This window comes from Dysidea avara, chromosome 12, assembly GCF_963678975.1.
Source record: "Dysidea avara chromosome 12, odDysAvar1.4, whole genome shotgun sequence".
In the NCBI taxonomy this organism is placed as follows: domain Eukaryota; kingdom Metazoa; phylum Porifera; class Demospongiae; order Dictyoceratida; family Dysideidae; genus Dysidea; species Dysidea avara.
In genome coordinates this window covers 3,605,958-3,628,308 of record NC_089283.1, presented here as the reverse complement: position 1 = coordinate 3,628,308, position 22,351 = coordinate 3,605,958, and the positions used below count along the sequence as shown (strand labels likewise).

Genomic DNA, 22,351 nt, shown 5'->3' with positions numbered 1-22,351 from the left:
ACCGGCTTTGTTCACCGACTTGAACTGTCACTACAATAAAATGTGTTTTTGTGCATATCACACACACACACACACACACACACACACACACACACACACACACACACACACACACACACACACACACACACACACACACACACACACACACACACACACACACACACACACACACACACACACACACACACACACACACACACACACACACACACACACACACACACACACACACACACACACACACACACACACACACACACACACACACACACACACACACACACACACACACACACACACACACACACACGCACACACACACACACACACATCACATACTTCGGCGGAGTATGTGATGTGTCAGTAGGAGATGATGGTTCACATTTGCTAACTAATGGACAAATTGGTTCACATTTGCAAACTAATGGACAAATGTGGACAATCATCTCCTACATATCACATACACCACAAGAGTGCATGCTATGTACAACACATTTAGAGCATCACCACATATGCACAAATACACATTTTATTGTAGTGTGTCTGTGTAATGGCTTAGCACAAAATGAGTTTATTTATAGCACATAAATTCAATAAAATTGATGCTTTTCTATACATCCTACTACCACTAAATGATAAAGGATGCCAAAGAACACCTAACTTCACTAGAATTGTCTATAATAGCAGAAAATAGTTTTTTTTAAATTTACAAATCTTAGTATCATGTACACCAATATACGGTCACACTGCGTGTCTTGTGTGCCTCACTGAAAGTGTGCCTGCACCCCAAGAGTGTGTTGCTGGTTAAGTGTGCTATGACCACCTCAGTTTTAACAGTGTACTATGATACTATGATTATGATTACTGAAAACACAGTTACAAACTGATATGTTCAGGTAAGGAAAAAACATTACAAATCACATAGATGAGAGTCAGTTATAATTTATCTAAAAATACTTGTAGAGATTGGGATTCTATTGTGTCAGTTGGTAAATTGTTCCAATCGCGGATAGATTTGGGGTAATAGCTGAATTTATAATGATCTGTTCTAGCAAACGGAATCTCAAAATGGAAGGGGTGGTGGTGGCGGGTGGGATATGTGGTGTTGGTGAAATAATTTGGGACTGTTAAGACTGATGAGGAGTAAACAATGTTGTAGAATACTTTTAATCTAGTCACGTATCGTCGGTGTTGAAGTGATGTAGGTTTGCATCATGCAGTAAAGCAAATTCTCGAGCAAATTATATCTTAATTACAGTAAAGCAAAATACATCTCAGCTCTAGAGAATAGAATAGCTAATCAGATCAAAATATGATTGCTCTATAGAGGTATATACCTAGCTAGCTCGATCTTCACTGAACAGAAACCGCTAAGCGATACTAGCCTCTTCCCCCCCCCCCCCTTTCCCCGAAAAGAACTTGAATGAAAGCAGAGTGCCATCCGGCATAGTCAATAGGTACAGGTTAGCTAGCTATATATTAGTCTCGCGGCACCCGACCCTAAAAAGAGGGTCTGGCGAAACTATGTACAAAAAATTTGGCGCTGTCGGAATTTTGGAAGCTCCAATCAGATCGCTCCATTTCAAATTGATTATGTAATGTGTACATTTCAAAAGATTCGCGGCTTACGGTTAATTACATCCGGTGACTCTGCTGCTTAAACTCATTGAGAAAACAGCCATACAATTCTGTTGGGTTCGTTTTAATGTTGAATAAATAAAGTAGCGCTATTGGTTTGGTAATGCTGTAAGCGGATCTGGTTGAATGGATGTTTTTTTTTTCCCCCGGGCTTGATGGACTGCCCTTTCCTACCACCCCAAGGTTCCGTACTTGGTCCTGTGTTGTTCCTAATTTACATTAACGATATTGTAACAAACATCAAGAGTGAAATTAGATTATTTGCTGACTACATTCTACTCTTTAAAACTATAGCTACGCCCAACGATCACAGAATACTGCAAAATGACTTAGATTCCTTAACACAATGGGCTAGCAACTGGCTGATGGAATTTAACATTCCCAAATGCAATATTTTACAATTTACAACCCACCACAGTAAAAGCACTTTTACATATAAAATGTCTAATATTCCATTGAATATTGTATCAGAGCACACCTATCTTGGTATCCGCCTCCATCATACACTATCATGGGAACCTCATGTTAACTATATTTGTGGAAAGGCAAACCGTCTTCTTGGATTTCTGAAAAGGAATTTATATAATGCCCCAATACAAATCAAAGAACACTTATACAAACAATTATTGTTACCTTCTATTGAATACTGCTCAGCTATCTGGGATCCTTATCACCAAACAACAGTTAGCAAATTAGAAATGATCCAACACCGAGCTGCAAGATTTGTTCTTAATAAACCATGGCACAGATCCAGTCAACAACACAGTATTACAGATATGCTTAATTACCTTCAATGGCCAAGTTTAAAAAGTAGGAGAAGAAATGCTAGACTTATATTATTATTCAAGATTGTAAGAAACTTACTGGTGCTACCAAACCATTGTTTACCCCAGCCAACCCCTGTATCATATACTCGTGCCAATAATCCCCTCAAATTTGCACAGCTGCAATCCAGAATTGATTTATATAAGTATTCTTTTCTGCCAAGAACAATTATTGATTGGAATAACTTGAAAATTGACAACATCAACACAATTAACCTTGACACTTTTAAGAACATTATAGATAAGCTAAACAATTTGTGATTTGTAATGCACATTAGCGTGTTGCCCCTGGTGGGCCTTGCTAATTAATAATAATAATTAAATAATTAACCCCCAGCACAGTTTGCAAGTACTGGCCAACTGAACAAAATTAAGCAGACAAATGGGATTCCACAGTCACTAAGTCCACTGACTGTGGAGTCCTGGTGTAAACACCAATGGAAGACCGTGCCCCACGAATATACTGAATTGCCGATCGCAAGAACGAAAAGCTCAGGCAACAACGCAGCCAACCCAGAACCACAGAATAATCATCTCCCCACTTTTTGGCCAGAAGAGAAACAAGTCGCTTATAAAAAACAGTAGCCTCATGGGCTAAACCGCCAGTGGCAGCCAAAACAATTGGAGTGAAAGTGGCATGCTCCACTTCTCGAACCCGCTGACCATAAGCACGATGCTTAATCTTTTCATGCTTCCTAAAGGTGGACGACAGAGAGGAGGAACTATTAGAAGGAGCAAAAGGGTTAAAAACACGGACATCAATGAAACATCAGTCTCCGAACAACCACCCTAGAAGCCAGCGGCGGCGGAAGTAGTTGATATGAGGGGGGGCTGGGCTGACCCAGACTTATTTCTATAGTTTGGTAAGGTGAGACCAAAAAAAAAAGGTCGCAACCAACCAACTGACAAGAGCTTTCCACCTCACCAGCTACCATTCCTAGCTGATAAACTACATAAAAATCCTTTCATAGCTCGCTACACACTGACTACTTTATTAGAGTGACTGCTCTATTAGAGTATCTCGATCTTTATCACGGTTTTCAGCCCCACTCCAAGAAAGATAATTTCGGTGTGATATCATTCTTAGGGGGGGCTTTAGCCCCCTAGCCCCCCCCCCCCCCCCCTTTCCGCCGCCTATGCCAGAAGCCGTTTACAGCAACATCCAAGCGAGCCGAATCCTGAGTATTAGAGGTGGCAAGAGGGAACTCATCAGAATGCTGAACCGGCTGTAACTCTGGCTCAACACACACCTGGGAGCAAACCTCAGTAAGAAGGGTAGCAGTAAGGTCCCTAATCTCGTTATGACGCAAGGAAGGTAAACCCCCTTTGGGACAGGACAAAGCATGCTCAACAGAAAAGGAGGTTCCGCAAGCACAAAGGGAAGGAGGACGAAGTGGGGACCAACCATACCTCAAAGCCAAAGCATCCTGGAAAGCAGATCTATGGAGAGTGAAACCATGCTCACTCAAAAGTAAGGCGGTGAGCCAGCTTGAAGCACCTCTAACAGTAGCCAAGTCCATCGCACGCCTCAAGGAAGGCCCAAGCTGTTGGTATAGCTCAGCAAATTGTGTAGAACAGTGTTCAGATTTGGCTTTCCTTAAAAGGACCTTTCTGGCCTGCTGAGAGGCAACAGCCTCAACAAAACTCAAATCATGATTCAATATACATTGGCTAAGAGGTTCCGTGACATCACGAGATGCAGCCAACTCACTAACACATCTTCTTGTGGGGACAAAAATACCCAGGCCTCCCCACCGAGCAGGAAGGGCAAACAGGAGCCGTGAACTATCACTGGATGTTGTGAATGGATGTTGTGATGGATGTTGAATGGATGTTGAATGGAGCCGTGAACTATCAATGGATGTTGAATGGATGTGAACTATCAATGGATGTTGAATGGATGTTGTGACGTAAACAGTGCACTTACGTAACACGTAAAACGTCATCCAATAAACATTCCAGAGCTCAAACGTTTTGTACAGTTTCACCAGACCCTCTTTTTAGGGTCGGGCGCCGCGAGACTAGCTATATATTATAGCCTATACTCAGATGGTACGATTTTCCGTACCATACGCGTATACGTATATGGTATGTACCATAGTCCATACGCGTATGGTATGGTACAAAATACGCATACTGCGGTTTTCCAAGTTCTTGCAATGCAAAGCGTCATGCGCTATACAAGCATGTACGTGCGCAGCTGTTCAACAGTGGATTTTCAGTGACAACTACTGACTCACAGGACTTCAAGGATGCCTACGCATACAACTCGACAGCCACAGAATATTACAGGAGTTTTTAAAGAACTGCGCATACTGACACATTATTAGCGCATGACGCTTTGATATGCAGGAACCTGGAAAACCGCAGTATGGTATAGAACAGTTGCATAATATTATGACAATGAAGCTACTGCGCTTAAAAAAAAAGGTTGACTTTGGTTTACGAACGCGCATGCGCTCCAAGCTTCCCTGCCCGATTATCTGTTTAATTGTTTTCTGTCGATTGTTTACGTGTTATCATAGATCCCGTAAAGGATGTGTGGTGTTACTCAGCACATTCTGTTGTGCTGCACTATTCCTGTCTGTAGCACCCGGTATATATAGCTATAGTCAAGCAAGTTGGGAAACCTAACGTGTTGAAAGAATTGCAGTAACGACTGATCCGGCATCAGTTTCAGAAAGATGGCCAGCTACCACTGTGTCACCGCCTGTTATCGAGTTTTGCTGATCATGGTAATTTTTGTTGCTACGCATGCTTCTAATTGCCCTGAAAGAGGTGAGTTGAACTATAATGATACATGTATTTAGGTTAGCTTTATCAGTGCTTGTAGCATAACATAATATCAGGAGCGCATCGAATCCTATGGACAAGGGAGCATATAACTCCAGTGGGGTAGGACATAATGTCTCAACGCGAAAAGTTTTTCGTAATTAGTCATCAGGCGGGATATAGTAGCTACCGGCACCGGTTACGAACGTGAACGGCTATTTTACCGGCACAAGTCCATCATTTGCTGGATTATCAAACAAACCAGTTATGTCTAGGCGAGCTAGAGTTAGTACGCGTCCAATATGCCCCGAGCATTCGACTTTAGGGCACGCGTCTATAGTAGGTTTCCCCGAGCATTCAACTTTAGGACACGCGTCTAGTAGGTTGCCCCGAGCATTCAACTTTAGGACACGCGTCTAGTAGGTTGCCCCGAGCATTCAACTTTAGGGGAAGCGAAAAGTAGTTCCTTAGCGGTAGGGTAGGCTAGGGTCCAGCTTTGATTTCTTCTTCACTCTTGTTATATATAGAAGTCACTTCAGTCGGATGTTTATAAGGTAGAAACTAAAGGAGATGTGGAGCTGCAGCACCGGTGGTATAATCGTTACAAACATTGCTTATGAGTACGGATGCCCGTGTTCGAGCCCTCGCCTAGATAACTTTTTTTTTCGCTTTCCTAGGTTTTTTGTACAAGTTTTTTTTAAAAATGCACGTAACATCGTAAGTATTATACCCTCTACTGCCGGCAAAACAGTGTAACCGGCGCCGGCTCTATATAACCTGCCTAATTTAATTGAATTTCAATGATAATTATGTGCATATCAATGTTTTGCTCCACTACTATGAACACGGGCAGAGGTGGAGATTTGAACATTTAAAATTCTTATCCCCACTACCTGGGGCTACCTTTGATGTCGAATCCCCCACTTATCCCCCAATAAAGGACCACGAAACACCTGACTACGTGCTCTCGTAGCATCAAATACCCCACCACCTGGGGCACGGTTTGAGGTCGATTCCCCCACTAATCCCTGCCTAGCCCCCACTTCTGCCTGTGTTCATAGTAGTGGGGCAAATCATTGATAGGTGCATTACATGATGAAAAACCAACGTACCAGTTACTTGCATCATTGTAGGTGCCAAAGTTGATTGTATTTACTACTAAACAACAAGGGGGTCTCACTCCAATATACACTGTATACTACGATCTGCGGCCACAGTCAAAGCTAAAGGTCAATGAACCAGTGGCGTATCTAGACTTCTTATTTCACCAAGACACTGGGTGGGCAAGCCACCCAGCCACATACACATGCCCATCTTCATATGGGCATCGATATAACATCTTTAATGTGTTGTGCATCACTATCTATGTGCTATACCTATACACTAACTGTATGCAAAATACACTACTAACTCATAAACCCATGGTTTTCCTATGAACGCAAATTCACGGGTTATTCATATTTATGACCCTATGAATACTTTCTGTTTCATAGGCTATGAATTTTATGCACCCTATGAATTACACATGAGCAATCACATGAAAACACCATGACTTTAATATGAATTATTATCCCATGACTCCCATATGAATTGACCATGAAACTACTACAATACAATGGATGAATATGGCATGAATACTCCATAAAGTGCTCTATGAAACTTACATGAATGTCTTATGAATTTATTACTGAAATTTACATGAAAACATTAATGAAATTTACATGAATTTAGCAATGAAAATTACATGATTATCTTGTGAACTTCTCAATGAAATTTACATGAACATCCTATGAGATACTACAAAAGTGTTCTGAATCTGACATCATGAAATAATGTCTATGCCAGACAGTTTGTTATTAAGAATCACAAAGTAGCTGCTCCAAAACACCTACAAATTGAAGTTCAGTGTAATTACAACTTATCATGAATTACAACAGTTGAAAGACATTATATTATACCCATGTCCCATACTATGATAATGGATCGCAAATCTGCCAATAGATTATGCATTGCTATTATGCATGTAGCTAATAAACATTTATTAGAAAGTTCTGGAATCACTAGAGTAGCTAACAGCATATAAATATCTAAGTTGACTTGTGCACATATGTTAAACAGTTTCTAATAAGTTACATATACGTAAACGAAATGATATGTAAATTCAAGACTTAAAAATTAAACACAGATATACTGGTATTTGTAGTAAGGTGAAAATAAAACCATCTATTTCATTTGCTAATACATGGGGCTAAAAAGCAAAACAAAAGAATAAAAACAGCCAAACACTTGTAGTTCCTATAGCACCCACAATAATAATTATTTGAGGGGCAGGTACCTGTAACCAGAGTAATGGATACAGCTAAGATGTGCTTAGTCTACCATTTATTCAAATGAAACAGAGAAAAAAGTACTACAGTATTAGCAATAAGTATTAAAGATGAAATGAAGTCCAACTCTGCTCCCAAAATTAATGCTACTCGATAATTCATGACAGCAAACATTAGCCATGCAGTTCTGCTAATTTAAAGAAAATCACAAACAAAATTTCTTGAGGGCACACAGGCGACTAAGTGAACATGTGTAGGTGACTAAGTTAACATGTCAGGTGATTAAGTGATTTCATAAACTATAGGTTAATTTTGAAAAGTATGTAAATGCTATAGATTTGAATTTGTATCTTGTCATACATACCCTATGGCTACTTATTGCTACTTGGAGTCATCAAACACAGAAAGACCTATTTTTATTGATTCATCAAACACTTGACACTACTCACAAGACAGCATGTGCAATTAAACTAGTCTTTGATTCAGGTGTTGGAAGTATGGCAACACCAATAAGTGAACATGTTTACTTTTCCTAAGACCGATTAATATTCTTTCCCTTGGTCTCACCAATGTTGCTGCACTAGCAACATGTAATAATGCAATGTAGCACTTTCTATGTACCTCATTTGATCTGGTATAGTGGCAACCCCTGGAATTTGCATCTTAAACAAAAGTTCCTTGCAATTATTCAGGGTGCTAACTTATGTACTATAGACAACAGTTGTGGCCCTAACAGTAACAGTTTAAGTAGCTGAAAATAATGTAGCTATTCAGTACCACAACAGGGCAAACATCTACAATAACTTCATGTACTACTTACCGCTAGAGAAGGCAGGTGAAGTTGTGGTATGAATTCCTAGGATGGTCTTCTTCACTTCAAACTTCACCTTTCGTGAGGTTCCCATCTTTATAAGCTGTATTAGCATTTTTCTTCCTTATTTGCTAGTAGAACGCAAGGCGGGTGAAAGTTGCGATATGAACTGAATGCCTCCTTCACTTCAATTTAGGCCCCTATTTGGTGATTATTAGTTATTATTATTATTGTTACTGAGCAGACAGCACAGCTGATATGCTCAGGAAAAGAAAAGCAATCATAAAATGAATTTAGCTACGTAGTTACAAAGATTACAGTTATTGAGTTCTATACAATGTTTGCAGTTCCGCTGAAAAAGAGTCAATATTGTTGCTCTCAATGATGGAAGATGGTAAGTTGTTCCAATCCTTAATTGATCTGGAGAAAAAGCTCTGTTGGTATGAATAGGTGGATGAGTTTGGTAGAATAAAATGATGTGGGTGATATAGTCTGGTGGATCTTGTCATTGAAATAAAATGAGGAGGAATTGACAGTGAATAATCTTGATGTATAATTTTAAAAAGTGCTTGTAATCTGGATATTTTACGTCTCAGCTGAAGGCTTGGCCAAGAAAGATGCTGTAACAGCTGTGACTGAGCTGAATCGATTGAAATCATTTAGGACCCATCTAGCTGCCCTACGCTGTACTTTCTCTAGCTGTTGAATATTGTTATGGTGGTATGGGTCCCAGATGACTGCAGCGTATTCCATTGACGGTCGTACTATCGTAAGGTAGGCTGTTGCTTTGATGTTAGACGAGCAGCAACTCAGATTGCGTTTCAAAAAGTTTAATGTTCTATTGGCCTTAGCAGCTATATTACTAATATGTGGAGACCATGATAGTTTGTTGTCCAATATAACACCAAGGTAGGAGTGTTGGTATGATGTACCCAAGTTGTGATTGTTTAGCTTATAGTTGAAAATGATTGGTGATAATGATCTGGTAAACCGCATAATAGTACATTTGGTTACATTGAATCTTAATTGCCACTTAGTTGCCCATTCGTGTAGTTGATCAAGATCATGCTGAAGTTGAATGGCATCCTCCTTGGTGGTGATAATTCTGTAAAGTAAACAGTCATTAGCAAATAACCGTAGTGGCGAATTTACATGTTCTGTTATATCATTAATGTATAGAAGAAACATCAAAGGGCCGAGGACCGTCCCTTGAGGGACTCCTGAGTGAACAGCTATCGAGTCAGAAAAAGTACCGTCCAAAGCTACTTGCTGTGACCTTCTGGTCAGCCAAGTATTGACCCACTGACAGATGTGATCGTTGATACCATAGTGTCTTAATTTAACTAATAGTCTTTGATGTGGGACACTATCAAACGCTTTAGCAAAGTCAAGGAGAATGACATCGGTTTGTTTCTGTTGGTCTAGAGCATGTGACAAGTCTTCTATCAGTGAAATAAGTTGGGTAACACAAGAGTGCTGGGATCTGAAGCCGTGCTGGGTATCAATGAGAATGCTATTAGAGTTTAAATGATTCATTATGGAATGATATATAATATGTTCCATAGTTTTGGAGCATACAGAAGTCAATGATATTGGTCGGTAGTTTGCGGTACTAGTACGGTTTCCTTTCTTGAAAACTGGACATACATTGGCCATGAGCCAATCGGAAGGTAGTATACCTGTGTCTAGTGATTGAGTGAATATAACTTGCAGTATAGGAGATATTTCGTTTGCACAATTCTTCAAGATATATGGATGAATGTTGTCTGGCCCACTGGCTTTGTTGGTATCTAATAGGGATTATTGATGTTGGATACCAGCCACTGAAAATGTAATACTTGGCATAGTAGGCAGAGCATTCACAGGGTTGTTGCAACCATTCATGGAAGGGATATTAGATAAGTTTTCTTTAGTGAAGACTGACTCAAAATAGTTATTTAATGCATTGGCTTTACTCTTTGTATCTGAGATAGATTCACCATCTACAATTAGGGTGGAGATATTATGGTAGTCCTTACGTTTTGCTCTAATATACTTCCAAAATTGTCTACGATTTCCATTAAATGAGTTGTCAAACATTCTATTAAAATAATTATTGTGTGCTACTTTAATCTTGCCATTTATAGAGTTTTTAATCTTGCGATAGGCATTCCAGTCATTACTAGATTTGGTTCTTTTAGCTATGTTGTATAATTGTTTGCGTCTCTTCATATCCCTCTTTATTTCTCTGTTTATCCATGGTAATTTGGAGTTGGAACATATAGTTTTGTATGGCACGTGCTTTGCAACACTGTCATTGATTACACCTTTTAGATCAGTCCAGTTTTGTTCGACAGTTTTATATACAGTAAGGATCATTCCCAAGAAAATAAGTTTGAAATTCAAGTAGGTCTCTTTTAATATTCTCAAGATTAGCTCGGTGGTATAAAGCAACTTTGTGTTCAGATTTAGTATTAATATTTGTGTTATCTATATTATGATGGAAGACAACGGCCTCATGATCCGACATTCCTGGTGCAGTAGTTAAGTCCAAAATGGTAGATGAGGTAGAAAGTACAAGATCAAGTATGTTGTTGTTTCTAGTCGGAGTATTGACAAATTGATTAAGGCCAATATCATTAATTTGATCAAGAAATACATTATTTAGTTCTACTCCATAGCTAGGATTAGAGATAACCTGACCACTTCCATCTAACCAATTAATACCTGGAAGGTTGATATCACCCATTACTATATTATATTAGGTAGTTCAGTAAACCTACGTGTAAGAGTGTTCAAAGATAATCCCAATTGCAGTATGGGGTCAATGGACAGGTCTGGTGGACGATAAAATGAGCAAACATAAATGGGGGCCCTTTTAGAAGGAGTCACTTTTGCCCAAAAGATTTCAGCATTTACATCCAATTCAGGTTCTTCAGATACATCTAGGCCTTCCTTAATGCATAAGAATACACCTCCAGCACCCTCTACTCGATCCTTTCTTAATACAGTATATGTAGGAGGAAAAATTTCAGCGTTGTAATAAAAACTATCAAGATGTGATTCACAGCCACAAATAATATGAGGGTTGTGTTCATCAATTAAGGCTTGGAAATGAGCTCTTTTTCCGGAACTGCGTAAACTACAACAATTTAGACTCAAGATTTTTAGTTTAGTATGATTGGGAGTTTGGAAATTTGAAGCATTGTAACTACTTGTAGCTGAGCAGTCATCAGGAAGACTGCTTCTGTGAGCGCGGTTGTTTCGTGTGTGTTATGTCCATTGGTTGAGCTGACGAATTCGAAGCTGTAGATGAAGAGTATTTAAAAACTGCATTAATAACCTCTCCATGAAGTTGGTTGTTGACAAAAATACGATTGTTGCTAAGTTTGATTTGTTTACGGTTATGACCAGCCTTGATTAGGGACCACCTTTCCTTTAGTAAAACTGACTCTATTGCTCTTTCTTGTGGTGACATATCAGGTTTGATAATCAATGGGGAAGGTAAGGAACTTTTGTTTGCTAAAATTGTATTTACATCCATGGTACGTTGGAGTTTAATTAAGATGGGCCGTGGCCTAGATTGATTCTGTTTGAATTTCCCAAGACGAAAGCAGTCGATTATGTGATCAGGGTTTATCTGAACCTTTATACTACTAAGGGTTTCTAAAACGGCTTTAACATCATTCTGTTGTCTTTCGTGTCTAGATGTTCTTGAAGAGCATTCATCGATACCATACAAAACAACATTGGATTTGCGATCAGGCACTTGTTGAGTAGGATTGGCTGTATGTCTATCAAGGGCATTTGACGTTGTTTGGATTTGGTCAACCAGCTTTGTCTCCTGCAACTGCAAGGTTTCTATTTTATTAGACAAATCGGACACAGCCTTTTCGATTTTGCAGTGTGCTGAAGCCAGTTGCTCAAGATCTGCTGATAAGGTTGAGACAGTTAGATCTGGTTGGGGTAGCCCAGCCTGGTGGATCATCCAATCATTAATGATACTTTTGAGACGAGTTAGACAATCATTAATATTGCAGTAGTACACACAGTTGTTGATTTCAGATAGAGTGTTAATTGCTTTGTACTGTTCTTGAGAAACATTATCACAATTAGCATGTACCCACATACGACATAAATCACATTGTATGGCATCATCATCTTCCTCACATTTCTTATTACATTTCCCACATACATCTAGTTTCTCATCCACCGCCCGCATCCTTCTTAAGCTACCGCATGGTAAGCCATTATTTACTCTGCGCATGCTCAGAAGAACACGTGATACCAAACTGTTATAATTTTTGTTACTGTACTGCTGATTGCACGAATCTTTAAAAAATGCGTGACGCATACGTGTATGCGCACAAAAGACTTTAAATGCTTTGTTTCACGGAACAAGTTTTTTAAGTTGGGAATCTTAGTCCCCGACATCAGCAGCCTGTTCCGTGAAACAAAATGCTTTTAAATCTTGTGTGCGCACATACGCATGCGTCACGCAATTTTTAAAGATTCGTGCAATCAGCAGTACAGAAAATTGCATTGTCTTTGCAACAACCGGCCATGCGCGGTTTGAGCATGCGCGTGTTTTGAATAATAAAACGCTCGCAATACCGGTATAAGTACGCAGGTATCGAAGCCGTTCAATTCCGCGTCAGTTAAATCATTGCATAACCAGAATTATACACACCTTTACGGCAAGTATACCAGGAATGGTAGGATCATCACTAGTTAGCAAATACCAAAACCCTGTATTGTACGCATTTTATTATTCAAAACACGCGCATGCTCAAACCGTGCATGGCCGGTAGTTGCAAAGACAATGCAATTTTCTGTAATGAACGCTACAATGCGCTATATATCACCAGGAGAACTGTTGTTTTCCTTGGCAAATTGCTGCAGTGCCAGTTGCAATCGTGCTCTATCGACATCATCAAAGCAGGCTTTCAGTTGACTGTCGAAAAATAGTTGGCGATCACGAAAATTAGAATCAGCTCAGTGGCGGATCCAGAGTTTTCTGAAAAACAGCTGAAGACCAAAAAAACTTTCTGAAAACCAGTTGAAGACCAAAAAAAAAAAAAAAAAAATGTCACGACAATAATAGCTAGTTATCCTTACCAACTATGTCACGTCTGTTATGTAAAATAAAATCCTATTTATAGCTTCATAGGTAAGCTACACTGCCTCATCAACATTGTGACTGCTTTATTAGAGTAATTGACTGCTCTATTAGAGTATCTCGATCTTGTATGCAATTTCTTGAAGGGGGGGGGGGGGGCATTTGCTCCAAATGCCCCATCCTGGATCCGCCATTGCAGCTGGTGAAGGAAATGTTTGTAGTAAGAAAGAAAGAAAATTTGGACAAGGTCTGTACATCAGTGTGTTAAATAATGGCATAATAGTAATACCCTCCCGCCCGCATCATAATAAGTAGAAAGGCTGGATGAGAAACTAATAATCACCGAATAGGGGCCTTAAGCTACATTATAACCTTTCGCGAGGTTCCCATCTTTATAAGCTGTATTAGCATTTCTCTTCCTTATTTGCTAGTAGAACGCAAGGCGGGTAAAAGTTGCGATATGAACTGAATGCCTCCTTCACTTCAATTTAAGCTACGTTATAACCTTTCGCGAGGTTCCCATCTTTACAAACTGCATTAGTATTTCTCTTCCATGTTTGCTAGTAGAACACTAATTGACTCTGATAAACAAACGTGTGTGGCTTGTTCCACACGCTAGTTGGTCAAGGCGGGGTAGTCACTTCAATACTATCTGTTGAAACACTTACGACCGGGATCAAGATTCAATCAAGCGATCAAGAGGCTTTTGCACAGTGAATCAAGCGATCAAGACGTCCGAAAAAGTGATGGTCAAACACCTTCGAAAGCTAACTTTTGGCGACACGGAAATTTACTAGGCTTTTATGGTAAACGATCAAGAATCAAGGCTATTGTATAGGTGAAATCAAGCGATCAAGGCAATATTTCGACGATCAAGATTCTTGATCCCGGTCGCAAGTGTTTCAACTGGCGGTATGGAAGTGACTACCCCTTGTTGGTGTAACAAAACATCGCGCGATAATTAGCATTTCAGGTGAGCTTTCAGACAAACAGCCAGACAAAACAATACCAGCCCCAAGAGTTAAATAGATTCCTTACTATAAACTACACATTGTAAACTTCTTTAATTACTAAGCTAAAACTACTAGTACTTTCACTGTTGCTATGACTGACTGGTTGCACATTAATTAGAGTTACTAACAATTCATGGAGTTTTCATAGGCTTTATTCCAGAAAAGTTATATCCTTGGTTATTTCATAGGTTGTATAGCACGGCAAATCATCAATGTGATGTGTATTATTCACCTATCAATGTTAAGACCCCCCAGTACGGGGAGGATGGGGATATAGTGGGGATTTGATCAAGTGGAAAGTCAAATTCCCCTACCTGGGGGTGAATTATCAGGTCAAATCCCAACATAGTCCCAGCCTATGAGGTGGGGGATTTGACAACCAACGCGTTGTAAAAATAGAAGCCACAGTGGCAAAGGTATACGAAGTGCTGCAGTTTTATCACGTGTGCTCTCGCGCTTCACATATAAAACTACTGTAAAAGATCTATGCTACTATAGAGCACTTGTTCAAATTCCCCAACCCTGGGGGCAAAATTTAAGTTCAAATCCCCTCCTAATGCCCCACATAGCCCGTACTGGGTGGGGTGGGGCTTGACATTGATAGGTGCATTATATCCACTTGTAAAATTCATTTGCATTTCATAGAGCGTCAAGATGTGATAAAATTGTTTTCATACGGTCTCCACAACCATTATAAAATGGAAAAATTATTTTCATAGGTAACAAAGGAATTCATGTGCTTTTCATAGGGAATGCAGGATCACTGATGTCACCCATGTTTGTAAATTCATAGGAATTTCATAGACTGTTGTAAAATTCATGAGAATTTCCCAACACTATGAATATACTGTGAATGCTTTTCAGGGTAAATTCATGTGTAATTCATAAAATTCATAGATTATTCATGGTGATTTCATAGCTAAAAAAGTTACTAGTGATAGCTAATATCACTAGACACAAAAGTTAACTACTATCGTCTTCTTCACACATACAATACAGCAATGCATAATACTGGAAACTTCGGCTTGGATTTAAAGCACCAGGCGCTTATACGATCATGTGACAACTGTGGACTAAAGTAGTCAACCTACAAATAGAACAAATGAAAACATTGACTAAACAAGTACTCCATACTTTTCGACTAGTCAGTAGCTAGCTATCATCTACCAAGGCATCACACAGCCATGCGCGCGGGGTGCATGTCTCAAAACTTGCTCGCGTCTTCACATCAGAATTTTGAACTTAATTAATCTTGAATGGGCGCTATTCACCACACCATGAAACATTCATTCAGTCCTTGTCACGATGCTGCAGTTGGTAGTCACGTGAGCTTTCTATTAAGTGCCTTACATTGGAAATACCACAATCGAAACCAATTCAAGATCACAATTTCTCCTCTGGAAAGAAAAGCTTGATTTAATGTGGATCAGCATTGCGTAAGTATTCTTTACAATCATTAATGTTTTGTGGTTATTAAACAGTGATATTGGAAAGCATTTCCCAGGGCACAAGTCAAATTAACCAGGGCCCAGGCCCGGTGTTACAGTGATATATGTTTCCCCGGGTAACGTGTTTCCCGCACACATATCCCTAGGGATCCGTGTTTCCCCGCACACATATCACTAGGGATCCGTGTTTCCCCCCAAAAGCTGTCAGTCATATGTGTTTCCCGTAGCGATTTTTTAAATATTTCACCGCACACACATATCCCTAGGGATTCGTGTTTCCCCGCACATATATCACCAGGGATCCGTGTTTCCCACTAAGATATAGCCATCGTGCAGTAACTCCAAGGTCCTATGGCTAGTTGCACATCGTGCAGTAACTCCAAGGTCTTATGGCTAGTTGCAAAGAGTACGCGATCCAACCATTCAGTAGATATATTAGTATCTAGCTAATAGACACCATGCATATTGCATGTATATAGCTATAGTTAGCTAACTAGCTATATAGCTACTTTATAAGCTAATACAATAATTGTACTAGCTAGCTGTACTGATGAACTATAGTCATTTAAAATAAACTTTGTTGCTCTTCTCTGGACCTGCTCAATAAGTGTGATGTCCTTGACAGGGGCGGATCTAGGATTTATAAAGGGGGGGGGGGGGGGGGGGGGCTAACTCAAGGTACTAATCTCTTGGGTAGAGGTGTGCAAAGCACACTTCCCAGCATGCAAAGCATGCTGGAACTAGGGGGGTCTGGGGGCATGCCCCCCTCCCCCCAGGAAAGTTTGAAAAATAGATGCTAAAATACTGCAATTTGGAGACATTCTCACATAAAATTCATAATATTTTCTGTCTGTAGATTATATATACTGCCTTTAGATTATAGGTATGGCTCTCTGAAGCATTTTGCTAATGGAAAAGTTTGGGTAGGTACAGACAACCAAGTACATGATGCACACCTCTCACAATTGCACAACACTGAATAGGTGCATGTTAGAATAATAATGTTGAAAGTGGAAAATTTTGAAATTTGAACAATACAAGATTGAATCTGAGAGCATTTTCAATGGAAATTGTGTACCTGAATTAAGTATTGCCATACATATTAACTACACAAGTAGATGAATGAAGCCCTTTAAACAGACCAATGCACTTCATTGTATGTATAGGTGCAGGTAGATTTGGAAAAAAATCATAACAGAACCAACTAGCTGCATGTTTCCAGTGAATGTTCTATTAGAGTAGTTAGCTGACTGCTCTATTAGAGTATCTCGATCTTGTACACCTCCAATGCTGATCCAGGTCCTTGTTGCATAAACTTTAGCATAAATCCACTGATAATACCTTGGAAAGATGTTTATAAGGTGGTTTTATGAGTATTTGTATTATTAGTGATCATATAATTATGCTAAGACAAAATTTCATTATAATTCTCAGCATCATATTGATCAAGTAAAGCCTAAATACGAAGGGGGGGCTTCAGCCCCCCCTGGATCCGTTCCTGCTTGATATGGTTAGGTGTCTAAATCACTGAACAGTATATAACTTGCGATCTCACTAAGGAAATATACAAAGTTCTCTTGGCTGTCACTGTTTGATGCTTGCTAAAGCTGCGATGGAGCAGTCCTAGCATTCTGTAGGTCTTAGGGATTATGCTTTTGTAGTGTTGATCCCAAGATAGGTCTGATGATATTATAATACCGAGATTTTTATGTGAACTATTTGTTAAAACTTGTGTGTCAGCTATTTTGTAATTAGTGATGACTTTTGCATTAATATAGGTAGACACTCTTTTTTGGATTAAAGAACATATTATTATTATTATTTATTATTATTAGTGCTTTACAGTTATATCTCGTATTCCACAAAGTTGCTGAGTCTAAATCATTTTGAAACAGTGAAATATCTCCAGGACTACAAACAGTATTATAAATCTTGGTGTCGTCAATGAATAGTAAAGTTTTACTGATGGTAACACAAGATGGTAAATCATTCATGTAAATAATGAAGAGTAGGGGTCCCAAAATACTCCCTTGGGGAACCCCAGATAGAACCAGCAAAGGGGTAGATAATGACTGACTGCATGCCAAAGCTGTAGCTACATTGATTAGTTATACATAGCTGCAATCACATGAATTACTCTATATAACTAGAGATAGTATTTTATTGTACATGTACTTGTAGCTACTGTTTTATTAAACTGATGCTATAGCTATACATAGCCAAATCACAGCACAGTTTAGCAGTTATAGTTGAATGCCAGTGAATGGCTTGATTTCCTCCATCAACATGTATAATTATAGTATTAGTTGTATAGGTATATGGCTAGCTATGATTATTAAAAGTGCATGCGCGCCTATGCTATAACACTACGTACATTGCACATGACTTTATAAAGGGGTAACATATTACCCGGGGAAACACATCACTGTGACTTGTAGGTCACTAGTGAGTTAGTGATACGTGTGCGGGGAAACACGGATCCCTAGGGATATGTGTGCGGGAAACACGTTACCTGGGGAAACAAATATCACTGTGACACCGGGTAGGCCTGGGTGTAGATACGCCACTGCAATGAACAAGGCTGATTTTTCATGAAGAACAATGGTCAAACTGTTTTCCAAAGCTTAATTCACAAGTAAGTAGTGCACGAAAATATAGTGAAAATAAATGGAACCAGGTCAATGGACAAGAGAAAAATTTGATGAAAGTCAACAGTCAAAATTGAAAATCAATCTTGACCGGCTTAGACCGCGGTCGCAGATCATAGTACAGTGCTTATTGGAGTGACACCCCCTTGAAACAAGTAACAATACAGCGAACATTAATACAGGTACCTGAAATCAAGATCAGTATTTGCTCTAAATAATGCGATATTGCAAAATATCACTGGGGATTAGTAGATAAAACAATTTCTACTGTAGTGAAGTACCACTTCTAAAAATAAACACAACCCTAAACTTCACGGTTTAATAGGGCTTAACCCTATGGCAAAATGTACAGTACGGATATGTCACACAATTATTGTGATGTCATGTCCTACTGTAGATTTCATGCCCATTGAAAATTCCTGTACTACACAACCACAAATTTTTACGTGGAATTTATTCTCGCAGTGTGGAATTTCTCAACGCACATGAAATCCATAGTATCCCCCCCCTCCCCCCGATGTGACTCTGTAAACAGTGAAATTCAAACATGGCTGCCGTGTAAGGTAAGTGCAGGTAATTCTGGACACTTAGATTGTTCTCAACAATATATGGTAGAATCCCCTGGCCTATAATTTGGTGTGCTAATGTAGTGTCCTATGGCCTATCTACAAGCCAAAATTGAAGTGAATCCATTATTCCACTGCGGAGTTTGACACGAATTCATAGCACAGTCGCGGGTAGCTAATTTTGTTTTAACACTTTGAAAATGTTAATCTAACCAGGCAGCCCAAATCTCATATTTTCAAAAATTTATATGAAGATCATACCCTAGCTCGGGTAATTGCATACTAAAAATCATAAGAATCCATGCAGCCATAGTTCCTTTATACCTTAGGATAGGTATTTCCACATACTTGCTGTAATTTGACCTCAGACCATGTACACCATTAATTAATTGGTGTTGACTGGGGGAAGAAAAGTTGAACTATTGTTCTACTGTGAATTTTGTGTTGTTTTCTACAGTAATCTTATTGACTACAGCGAATAGGGCGAAAAAGCGATTGTGGAGGCAAATAATGGTGACGAAACTTGCTGCCAGACCCAAGCGACTAAAACTTTGGCTAGCTGTAAGTCTCAAATTGTTCATTCTATGAACGTCAAATTCAATCCATAAGTATAACTTGGGTCAAACAATTGAACCGACGAATTCATTTGTCCATTTCTCCTTTGACAGTGCGGTATGTTCGAATCCTACCACTTAAACGATGTGGCAAACTTTGGCTAGTTCTATTCACCTGAAATATTGTCGTCTTAGCTTGAAATTTGTTTTGTGTACTTACCAATCCTTCACTAATCGAACTGAAGTAAGTTCATCACCCCTACTATCCACTGAACAGAGAAATAATATGTTAAAGTTGAGTTACGAATGTGTTAATTCACAGATGTCTTTGTAGAAAGGTGTCAATGGGGGTGCGGAAGAAAGTGCAGCGTGTTGAAAACAGAAGATTCCAATCCTGAGGTGTAAAGGATCCATGATGCAGTACAGGCAGAGTGGAAGTCAATTTTTCAGTAGCTGCTCGGTTGAATTCAAAGAAAGCATTTGCAAATTACGTAAACTTTTAAAAATATGCACTGCTGCTTTCTCCCAAAGGGTATGAACTTTCTACTTGATTTGTAAGCTTCAGATGAGTGGTACCGTAGTCTCCATACTTCAAAAGGGATTGGTATAATTTGTGGAAGGAACTACTTGCTTGTTATTTGAAGTGTTCGGAATTAGCTGCATGTTGCATTATTACATGCTATTAAATTTCAGCTCATAACTCCTTAGCAGTTGATTGTAGCAAAACGAAATTTGTACTGCAGGTGCACCATGAGGTAGACTATAAATCAATTCCTAGAGTTTGTCTTAACTCATTGTGAGTGCAGTGTTAGAGCAATTTTACTAGAGAGTGTTTGGAAATACCCTCATTTACCTTATTATAAATAGTATAATAAGTAACTTTTAAAATTTCTTACTTAGGATATTATGTAAAGGCACATGCTCGAGTACGTCACGTTTCTGCTGCGACGAAGTGAAGCTATGGAAACAAAGTTCAATGGCATGATGGAGGAATAGTAGTACAGGCTTACCAGGACAGTCTTTCTACAGTCACTAATCACGTGAAATCATGCGAAATTACTCCACTTGACTATTCTAAGCTCCACCTTCAACTTGACAATCTTACTATCAACATATTAAGACAATGGAATAGCACCCATTCAGTGTATCCCTATTGCACGTAAGAATGATGTGACCAATTATATACACAGTGATACTGGACACCATGTTTGAATTTATTTATTATTACAAATATGCTATACAAAATTCTAACTAGCTTAACTACCAAACTAAGTACTTTAACTACAAAACTAGCTACCTTAACTACAAAACAACCTTAATTAATAACTTAGTTCAACAAGTCTATGCCATCTTCTAGGCATAAGCCATAATGCCTCAGGATCATTTTGGCATTATATCGCCAGAGAGTAACTGACAAGCGCTGAAGCAATTGTTTCCTTGCTAACTGTCTGGGAATACCACTTTAACAGTGGTATGGTCAGCTTCGTTACTTGTAGTAATAATATTACATAATATTAGATTCGTTACAGTAACTATATTACTTAGGTAACGCGTTACATTTGCAAGTAAAGTAACTTGAGTTATATATTACCTGTTTTTATAGCATATTCCACAAAAGTAATAATATTACATAACACGTTACATAAGTAACGCATTACTCTCAACACTGAAGGTGGTTTACTCCATGAAAATATAATCGGGAAATGTTTCATTTTATAAATATAGCTATTACCTGCTTTCTAGACTTTCGTGAATTTAAAAACATGAAAATCGTATTTTGTACTTTCATCCCTCAAAAACTTCTTACTATATGGTATATACTCAGGAAATATATATATCAGAAGCATACATTATTACAATAATTATTTAAACTATAGTTACATGGTAAGCGTTGAGCAGCCAAAAACAGTAATACCAAAACGTTGACAGGTACAAGTGTTCACTCCCAATGGTTTTGCACTGGAACAAGTATGTTTTCATGTTGTAAACATGTTTGTGCACCTGAATCATTCATACTATATATGGGATATTTTTAAAGCCTTATAACTCACTAGTTCTGCTCTGGATTAGGCTTGATGCCAATACATGATGGCAGCTGGTGAACCATTTATAATGTATCTGCTCTGAGAGGTCATATAGCATTAATGATTTTATTGACCCTGATACATACACCCTAGCTTACATACTGCACTGTTGATCATGTATTTGCCATTGTTAACCAGCTGGGTAAGGGAGCTCTCATGGCAAAGATTGACCTTGGAAATGCGATACCCGTACACCAATATGATTGGCATCTTTTTGGCATTCACTGGAAGAACCATTATTTCATAGACACATGCCTCCTCTTTGGACTGCAGTCAGCCCCATTCCTCTATAATCAGTTTGTCTCTGCCCTTCACTGAGTACTGCAGAACAGATGCAATGTCCCCACCTCCTTCACTACTTGAATGATTTTATTCATAGCAGGTGCCCCCAGCCATCCTTTGAATGTTCAGGAAAACTAGCAGCCATGCTTTCTCTTTGTCAATTTCTCCAGTGAAGCTGTCCAAGGTGGAAGATCCAACTACTAGCATCACATTTCCAGGGATTGTAATAAATGCAAGTACAATGCAAGCTAGCATTTCCATGGAACGTACGTCAGAGCTCCTC

At 39.0% G+C, this 22,351-nt stretch overlaps 1 long non-coding RNA gene and 1 pseudogene across 1 annotated transcript in view; both read right to left on the bottom strand.

Annotated features, from left to right (window-relative positions):
* Positions 1 to 2,835: 2,835 nt before the first annotated feature.
* Positions 2,836 to 4,411, bottom strand: LOC136241299 (uncharacterized; annotated as a pseudogene).
* Positions 4,412 to 6,860: 2,449 nt separating this feature from the next.
* The window catches only part of LOC136240186 (uncharacterized), a 63,570-nt gene continuing 48,079 nt past the window's right edge, over positions 6,861 to 22,351 (bottom strand). Inside the window, exon 3 of the long non-coding RNA XR_010693717.1 lies at positions 6,861 to 7,125. This is a non-coding gene — a long non-coding RNA (uncharacterized lncRNA). The remainder of the gene's footprint in view (positions 7,126 to 22,351) is intronic.